Raw genomic sequence first — 8,907 nt, 5'->3', positions numbered from 1 at the left:
TCTCTGCAACCCCTAACTTACTTCTAACAAACTCACATGGAGGTAGTAGACAACCTGCTTTACTGCTGACTCCACAAGTGATCTCCATACATGTGCCGTGTGTGTGTGTGTGTGTGTGTGTGTGTGTGTGTGTTAAAAAGGTTATTAGGCATGGTGGCATATAACTTTAATCCCAGAACTTGGCAGGAGGCAGGTAAATGTCTGAGTTTGGAGCTACTTTGGTTTGTAGAGTAAGTTCCAGAACAGCCAGGACTACACATAGAAAATCTGTGTTTAAAAAAAAGAAAGATTTTTTTTTTGGTTTGGTTTTTTCGAGACAGGGTTTCTCTGTATAGCCCTGGCTGTCCTGAACTCACTCTGTAAACCAGGCTAGCCTCGAACTAAGAAACCCGCCTGCCTCTGCCTCCCAAGTGCTGGGATTAAAGGCGTGAGCCACCACCATCAGCTAGATTTTTTTTTTTTTAAATAATAAAAATTTAGGGCTTCTCTTCGTAGTCCTGCCTGTCCTGGGGCTCACTTTGTAAACCATTCTAGCCTCAAATTCATAGAGATCTCTGCTTCTGCCTCCTGAGTGCTGGGATTATAGGTGTGTGCCACCATGCCTGAAAAAATAAAATGATTGTAAAGAGTGGGGGCGATGCACACAAATGGGGTTCTGAGCCTGCAAATGCCTAGCTGCCAGTGGGGGTGGGGGCGGGGCAAGGTGGGGATGGGGGGAAGGGTGATGTTGCTTCCCTAGAGTCCTTGCTGACAGATTGGCCCACAGAGGAGATAAGGATTAAGCAAGGGGGAGATGGTGGGGGCCAGGCCAGATAGCCAGAGGAATTTAGAAGCCCTGACTTACTAGCAATTGGCCACTTCTGTGACTCTGACTTATCAGGCCATTTCTGTTGCTCTGACAGACTAGCAACCAGGGCTTCTTCATTTATACAAGTTTCACAGAACAAAGACTACTGATTATCCAAGTAGTACAGAATATGTCTGACTTATCATTACATGTCCAGGGTTATAAGTTCAGTTACAATTAGAAAATACGTACAGAACAGAATTCATTCTTATCATCAGCCCTATAACACCAATTTAAAGAATCTAAAGACTGTCTCCTTCAAAGCAAACACACTTGTTATATGGTAGGCTGCTTGTAGGATGGCAATGTTTGCAGTTTTAAAGCTTTCCAGGCAAACAGAAAATATCTGAACTGGTCTTTTTATGAGCTGCCAAGATGAATACTTAATTTCATTATATGTTTTATCATGTAAGACATGATTAAACATGATAAACATAGTAGGAAAATTTATTTTAGTTAATCTAAATTGCTTACTGACTTTGTTTCTCTGGGGGTGTACCCTGTATGACCCCCCCTGTCTTTAAACTACATTTTCAGAGAGCTCTAAGCCTGTAATAAAAAAGAGACCTTGAATCTGTAACCTATTTTGGACAGAGTTCATCAATGGTCTCTGTTTGCCCTACATCATTTATACTGTTTGAGTTTGCTCAGGGGCAGAGACCCCGAGCAGATTCCTGGAGTAATGGCCTCATCCAGCTATGTGCTTATCTGTGGTTAATCATCTCCAGGGCATAAAGAAGACTTCCAAATAAAGTTAATTTTAGGATTTTCCTTAAAAGACTCAGTCATACTTTTTCTCAGGAAAAGACATAAAATAAATCATAATGCGTAGACTGTCCCCAAGAGTGCGACATGCAGAGACCAAACCCAAAAGTTAGAGACAGAAGGACAGCGATTGTAGCAGCTGGCTGGTTTTTGCTGGAACTGTGTCAAGAAGCCAGTGAGCACGGCTGTACCACCTAGTAATGCTTCCCATTACTCCACATTGAAGGGCTATACAGGCAAAACCAGAGAGCTGGCTGCTGAGTCCGTCTCATAACTGTAGGGTAGTGCAGTAGTCAGGGTTCTCTAGGGTCACAGAACTTACAAAATGAATCTCTCTGTCTCTTCACAGACAGACAGACAGACAGACAGATAGGGATTTAGATATACGTATATAGAGAGAGGTGCTGAGGGGTTTTTTTCAATGTTTTATTTCTACTTTAAGATTTAGGTTTTTAAACTCTATTTTTTGCCCTGAAGTGAGTGTTAATTTGATGGGAACTCTGCTTTTAAAAATCATTACTTAAAGCCCAGCTTGGTGGTAGATGCCTTTAATTCCAGCACTTGGAAGGTAGAGGAAGGCAGATCTGTGAGTTCAAAGCCAGCCTGGTCTACACAGTGAGTTCTAGAACAGCCAGGGTTATGCAGAAAAACCCTGTCTCAAACAATGACATAAAGTTCTAATAAAGTTTAAGCTTGGAAAAGAAGTGTTTGTTTATTTTTAAGAATTATGTATTTATTGTACATATTGTAGACATATATATTATATATGCCTGTTTTCAGACACACCAGAAGAGGGCATCAGATCCCATTACAGATGGTTGTGAGCCACCATGTGGTTGCTGGGAATTGAACTCAGAACCTCTGGAAGAGCAGTCAGTGCTCTTAACCACTGAGCCACCTCTCCAGCTCAAAAAAGAAGTTATAAGGAAGGAAACAGAAGGCTATCTGGTTCTTTATCTCAAAGAACCATCACTTAAGCCAAGATCATTTTCATCCCTGTTCTCTTCAGAGTATCATACTTTTTACTTATATATAGTACTTTCATCCATCTTGATTAGTTTTTTTCTTAACATCTTTTGTGGCTAAGTAAGTCAAAATACTATTTTATTTTAAAAAAATTTATTCATGTAATGTATACTGGTACACTGTTTCTGTCTTCAGACAGACCAGAAGAGGAATCAGAACCCATTACTGATGGTTATGAGCCGCCATGTGGTGGTTGGGAATTGAACTCAGGATGTCTGGAAGAGCAGTCAGGGAGAAGTGGGAGGGGAGTATTGCATACATGTACGAAATTGTCAAAGAACGATTACAAAAAACGAGGAGCTGGAGAGATGGCTCCGTGGTCAAGAGCAAGCGCGCGCTGCTCTTCTAGAAGACCAGCAGCGTTTGGCTCACAAGCAATGGTGGTAACTCTAGCTAGCGACAGGGGACGCAATCCCTCTTCTGCCCTCCAGTGCACAGACACATAAATGAAAAATAAGATCTGAAAAAGTAATGGTATGGTTCTAATAGTTTATCACCATAGGCCTCAAATTAAAAAGAAAATCTAAGCCGGGCGGTGGTGGCGCATGCCTGTAATCCCAGCACTCTGGGAGGCAGAGGCAGACAGATTTCTGTGTTCGAGGCCGGCCTGGTCTACAGAGTGAGTTCCAGGACAGCCAGGGCTATACAGAGAAGCCCTGTCTCGGGAAAAAAAAGAAAAAAAGAAAATAAAATAAAATCTACAGTGTATTGTAGAGTTTTCAGGTCTTCCTCTGATGTCGCCAATTCTTTTGGAGGGGGGTGTGGAGTCTGTGTTTAATAAGGGATCTCTTGGTGGAGGAAGGCAGGTCTGGGTGTCTCTGGTGAGGAGTGCAGTGGGCCTGCAGGCCCGGGAGTGTTTGTGCCTGTTTTCTGGCTGAGCAGTGCCTGAGCCTCATCAACAGCATGGCATGGTGCCAACTCACTGCTTCTTGTGCTCAGGCCATCAAGACAGCCAGGCAAGGAGCCAGGGGCCAGCCAGGGAGCACTCATCCCAGGGGCCAGGATGAGGCAGCTCCTTCCCAGAAGTCAGCTGAGGAAAAAGTTGTGCATGTCAAAACTGGACCCAGCTGGTGCCTGACTGAGCCTGGCTGGAGGGGGACCCTGTGGATTTGGTGAAGTCGCCCCAGATATCAGCAGCGGCAGCAGCAGCCAGCCTAGATTGTGGCCAGAGGTTCTGTGGGACCTCCTGAACCAGAAACAACTGCTGGCTGAACCACAGAGCCTCCCTTCAGAGGCTCTTCCCTGGGAAGGATGAGGGTAGAACTCTTGCCCCTGGAGGAGGGGGCAGCAGGCTCAGCCCTCCTGTGCTGGTGGGCCTGGTTTGTGGGGTCCTAGATGCTCCCTCCTTCTTTCTCATGTTGATCTTGATGGTCTGGCCCTCGTTGAAGCCCAGGTCTAACTTGAGGCCTTTTTCTGGGTTCTGAGCTTGTTTTGCAAACTCTCGCTGCTGCTTCACCCACTTGAAATAATCCTATAATGCCACATTGAAGTCAAAGGCATCCCCTCGGTCCCTACAGCCAACCCCAATAAAAGCACATTGCCTGTTTCAGTCTTCAATTTGAATAACAAAGTATCTGCTGGAGTTCAGCACACTCTTCACAGTGGTGCCAGGATACCAGTCCCCAGGGGCCTGAGTGACAACTCCCCAGAGCTTGATGTAGGCCACCCTCCCAATCTCAGTGATCTGCAGCCAGCCACTCCATGATGGCTGGTTCAGGTGCCATTCTGAGGCCGTGTAACCACAATGGTGGCCCACGGTGGGATGCGGTAGACTTGGACCTCTGGCTTGACACAGAGAACTGACTCGTACTCACTCTCCTCCAACTCTACGGCCCTGACATTACCAATTCTCTCTGTTTTGTTTTTCAGAAGTCAGAACATGAGGTAGGAAACTATACTCTACCAGTCCACCAAAATCACCTGGAAAGAGCTTGAATGTTCGTTCAGTATAATGAGGACACGCAGGACCATCTTGCTTCCGGAGCAGTCTCTATCCTCATAAGACAAATGCTTGTTTAGCATGCAAGAGTCCCTGAGTTTGATTCCTATTATTACATAAACTGTGTATGAAGAAACGTACTTGTAATTCCAGTACTCAGGAAGCATAGGCAGGACTACAAGGTCAAGGACATCACTGGCCATGTAGTGAGTTTGAAGCCAGCCAAGGATACATGAAACTCTCTAAAACAAAACAAAAACCACACACACACACACACACACACACAGAGAGAGACAGAGACAGAGACAGAGACAGAGAGAATCTCAGTGGAGTCTGATTTTGAAAAATCATTTATCTGTTTGTTGGACAACCATGATACTTCCCCAGATCAATGCGATGAACCTACTTACACTGGGGAGCCCAACCCACTTTCCTCAGTATCCTGAGTTAATGATAACCTCGCCCCAAACCACTTTCACAGACACACCCAGAATCATGTCTGCCCAAAGATCTGATACTTGAGGCTCAGGTAAGTTGACATCTAAGATAAGTGATCACAAGCTATCTCTCCTCCTTCAGAGTGCTCGCTATACCTTGCACAAAGTAGGCATTCCAAAAACAGTAGTTTAATGACAGACCCATATCCCAGCACGGCTCTGAATGACTCCAGGTTTATGTATGCATTTATTTTTGCGACAAGACATCCCTTTGGGTTGGATGGATAGCTTAGCAGAGTTTGCCTGGCACATGCAAGGCCCTGGGTTTGACCCCAACCCTGCAAGAAAGCAAAGACAATCTGCTTTCCAGCTGGGGGTGGAGCTCTGGAAGAAGGGAAGGGAAGAAGGAGGGGGGAGAGGAAGAAAGGGAAAGAGAGAGGGAAGAAAGAAGGGGAAGAGGGGAGGGGAAAGGAAAGGGAAGGGGACAGGAAATCCCCTCGTGTTGGTCACTTAGGGTTTCATGGAGAGAAAATACATAGAAGTCAAATTAATGTCTCTGTAATGGTGCATTTCCTTTCATATGGTAAAATCAATGTTTTGTGGCCTTGCGGATCTTAAGCGGTGAAGTCACCCCGTCATCTTCTATGTTCTGGTTAGCAGAGCAGGCTCCTGGGAGCTGCTTTCCTGTTACTATGGCACCCACCAGAGGAGAAGCAGCATCTGCAAGATCCTCCCTCCACCCTGCAGGAGGGGTGGTGTGGGAAGGGCTGCTAGTGAATCACCAGGAGCTGGTGACAGTGAAGTAGAAAGGGTTGGGACATCTCCACCCACAGCAAACTAAAGAATGAGGACAAGGAATAAAGCAAAAGGCAGTGTCTGTAAGTATGTCTCCCAGGCTCCCCACCAAGGCTGCCGTGCATGAGGACTTTCAACCCGGGGCAGTGCCTGAGTCCATAGGTTATTATGCTTAAAAGACCCCAGGAACAAATCTGTCTTTCCCGTCGTAGTTCCCCACCTCAGAAAAATGCTTGTTACTCTGGGGTGTACACAGACGTACTCAAACAGAGCTAGTGCACATTTTCATTTTAAAGGACTCAGCTCCCCAGGAGGCACTGATGTTTGTGCTGGGCCTTGGGCTTGGACATACTGTGAAAGGTCAGTCTCTGAGCTGATTTTATTTTCTCAGTCAAAAAAATATCCTGGAGTGCCGGTGCCTGTGGTTGGAGGCTGAAGCAACTGGCTTAGCAGTTAAGAACACTTATTGTTCTTCCAAAGGACCTCCATTCTCAGCACCCACATGGCAGCTCCAGGGTATCCAACCCATCCTCTGACCTCCAAAGACACTGGGCACACAAAGAGTGTACATAAATGCATACAGGCAAAACACCCTCACACATTCACACACACACACACACACACACACACACACACACACACACATACAATCACCACACCACTACCACCACCACCATCACCACTGTCAGAGGCCTCCTGCATGATGTCCATGGTTCTAAAGACAGCCACACAAATTGATGGGGTTGATTGGAGAAAAGGCAGAGACATGAACTGCCTACGAGGCAAAAAAAAAAAAAAAAAAATCTAAGTATGTTTGTATATAAGTCAAACAGGGCACTAGAAGAGAGGAAGAGAAGGAGGAGAGAAGGAAGAGGGGCAGGGGAGAGGGAATACATTAGGAAAAAATAAGTTCTATGTATCCATAAAATTAGCCATCAAGCCGGCGCACACCTTTAATCCCAGAATTTGGGAGGCAGAGGCAGGCAGATTTCTGAATTCGAGGCCAGCCTGGTCTACAGAGTGAGTTCCAGGACAGCCAGGGCTACACAGAGAAACCCTGTCTCAAAAAAACCAAAAAAAAAAAAAAAAGAAAAGAAAAGAAAAGGAGCCATCAAGAAAAGGAAGATATTATAAAAGTAGACATTCTAGAACATTCCTGTGATTCCAAGGCTCAGGAGGTTGAGACCAGCTTGGCCTCAATGAGGTCCTGTTCTACAAAGAAGGGAGGAAATCAGTATCCGGTATTGTGGTGGTTTAAATAGGCCCACGAGAAGTGACACTATTAGGAGATGTGGCCTTGTTGGAATGGGTATGGCTTTGTTGGAGGAAGTGCATCAATGTTGGGGTAGGCTTTGAGGTTCTATGCTCAAGCTCTGGCCAGCGTGGCGAAGACCCTTCTCCTGGCTGCTCGCAGAAGATGGCCTCCTCCTGGCTGCCTTCGGATCAAGATGTAGAACTTTTGGCTCCTCCAGCACAAAGCCAGCCTGCACGCTGCTGTGCTTCCCACCATGATGATAATGGACTGCACCTCTGGAACTGTGATTCAGCCCTAGTTAAATGTTGTCCGTTTTAAAAGTTGCCTTCGTCTTGGTCTCCCGTCACAGCAAAGAAATCCTAAGACAGGTATGTTTGGGAGGGGTGGAAGAAGTCTGCTGTAACCAGAGTGGCAGCAAGAAGCAGAAGCAAAAACATGGGCTGGCTAGAAACGAAGGTGAAAAACTTCAGGACTTGTTCCTGGCTGTCTTCCAACATCAGCGGAGGGGAGATGAGAGGACAGAACTACAGCCCTGACTGGGAACGTTCCCTGCCACAACCTGCAGGCCCTTTGGACAGGATGGCAGGCACAAATAAAGCTGGGATCAGGTGGGGACACCACAGTTCCTTATAGACATAGAAATGAGGAGGTGGGTTGATTCATCTTTGCGGGGAGCATTCGCTTGCTGCAGTCGTGGGCATGGAGATGCTGAGCTGGCACTTCCTGCACATACTGGTTTCTGTTAAAAGCCAACCATTCATCAATATACTTTGCCATTCCCACAAGTCTGAGACATTAGTGTCCTTGACATGACTTTGTGCATGCATACAGGGGGACACTCCGCCACCACCACCCTAGTTTTGCTAGGCTCTTTAACTGATTGGTCCTTTTTTAAAAAGATTTATTTACTTAGTATATGTAAGTACAGTGTAGCTGTCTTCAGATACCCCTACCCCAGAAGAGGGCATCAGAACTCATTACAGAGGGTTGTGAGCCATCATGTAGTTGCTGGGATTTGAACTCACAGCCTTTGGAAGGGCAGTTGGCACTCTTAACCGCTGAGCCATCTCTCCACCCCTAACTGATTGGTCCTTATTCTTCACATCTTTACAGGAACCCAGGTAGCCAACTGGGACTCACCTGTAAAAGTCAGTATAAACCTAGCGTGTGGCCTCTCCAGAGTGGTCAGTTTTCACAGATTCTGAGAAGAAAGTCACCGCTTCCTCAGCCTGAGACCTGCTTCTTACAGTGGGAAGCGGATCCCCACCTCATTTGCTGCTTTTACTTTCACAGGCAACACAATGTCTACAGACTCCTAACTTTGGGGGTGTACACGGTGAGTTCAGAGCTCTAACACCTGCCGTTATTCCTCTTGGACCAGCTTCAGAGAGCTCAGAGCCTCCACTTCCCTAGTGAGCAGTCACCTCTGTATGGATAAAAGTCTTCCTGGTTTGTCCACCCTTCTCTGTGTGCCCACGTCACTCCTAGGTGGACAGTACAAAAACCTTACAGAACTCAAAACAGGAACCAGCTGTTTCAATACTAGTCTTTATTCTTTTAGGGAGTAGGGGTCTTGTCCAGGTGCTGTGGCACTTGCCTTTAATCCCAGCATTCAGAAACAGATGCAGGCAGATCTCTGTGAGTTCGAGGCCAGCCTGGTCTACAGTGTTAGTTCCAGGATAGCCAGGACTGTTACACAAAGAAACCATGTCTGGAAAAACCAAAGCCAACCAACCAAGGAGTTGGGTCTTGCTTTCTGGTCTATGCTACTCTGCAGCACTTGGTTGTAAAGGAGCCTCCTACTTCAGCTTCTCTCTTTTCACAGAAAGAATCTAAGACAAGC

The 8,907-nt window shown here is 46.2% G+C and overlaps 1 pseudogene; it reads right to left on the bottom strand.

Annotated features, from left to right (window-relative positions):
• Positions 1-3,689: 3,689 nt before the first annotated feature.
• LOC127677530 (adaptin ear-binding coat-associated protein 2-like) lies at positions 3,690-6,511 on the bottom strand (annotated as a pseudogene).
• Between the last annotated feature and the right edge of the window lie 2,396 nt (positions 6,512-8,907).

The sequence above is a fragment of the Apodemus sylvaticus genome, chromosome 2, assembly GCF_947179515.1.
Source record: "Apodemus sylvaticus chromosome 2, mApoSyl1.1, whole genome shotgun sequence".
Lineage (NCBI taxonomy): Eukaryota > Metazoa > Chordata > Mammalia > Rodentia > Muridae > Apodemus > Apodemus sylvaticus.
This window is presented reverse-complemented; position numbering and strand designations above follow the sequence as displayed.